The sequence below is a fragment of the Choristoneura fumiferana genome, chromosome 6 (assembly GCF_025370935.1).
Source record: "Choristoneura fumiferana chromosome 6, NRCan_CFum_1, whole genome shotgun sequence".
In the NCBI taxonomy this organism is placed as follows: domain Eukaryota; kingdom Metazoa; phylum Arthropoda; class Insecta; order Lepidoptera; family Tortricidae; genus Choristoneura; species Choristoneura fumiferana.
The window spans coordinates 1,866,304-1,867,242 of record NC_133477.1 but is presented as its reverse complement, the minus strand read 5'-3'; positions in this window follow the sequence as shown (position 1 = coordinate 1,867,242).

The window sequence follows — 939 nt, the reverse complement described above, 5'->3', positions numbered from 1 at the left end:
GTATACACTAAAATATGGATCCATTTGCAGATAGTATCGATTTTTTATTTGAAAACCAAAAACCTCATTGCTTCGTACAGTCGGATAAAACATTCAAAGGACATAACATTGCCTGGCGGGCAATTTTTCAATCACAAGTGGACATTATATTGAGTAAAAATTACCCACGTTTATAATTTTATAAAGCACTTACGTTTACAAACTTAAATTTTAATAAACACAAAATAAACATTGTACTTTGCTCTGATAACTGTTATTTTATATGTTTTATGTACAATAGAGAGTATATAAGCCCTTTATTGAACAAAAAATACTCATTCGTGACAATCGATTTTATAAAAAATGGCCCTAAGGCAAAGTTGACGTTTTTTGCCCAAATTCAGAACCAACATAAAAAATACAACCGAATTGATACCTCCTCCTTTTTTCTGAAGTCAGTTAAGCTCAGGCTTCTAAAAGACTCGGTTTAAAGAACATTTTATTTCTAAAGAAATACAGTTAACTTCACTTATAAGACAATTTCTACAACTAGAATTACAACAATTATTACGTTTCGCAGTAGTTGATACAACACGAGTGACTTAAGTACCTATATTTTATACAGTGCAAGTGTTATGGCTATATAATGTTATCAACTATGTATGAATTTAACTTATTTTTAAATATATTAAGTGTTTTGCATCTTTATGGCTTTTGGTAAATCATTATATTTTGGTAAATCATTATATACTCTCGTTAATAATCCCTTTTTACAGCCCTTAATGCACAATGTACTTTTGTGTCAATATTAGTTCCAATTCCAATATTACCCGCTATGATCCTGTTACAACAAGGCCATAGTCGGTAGGAAAATACAAACTGAAATATAGATGCACAGAAAAACCAGAAAAAGAGACCAGCATCCTCAGCATGACAGAGGTGTCAACTTCTAGATTTTTT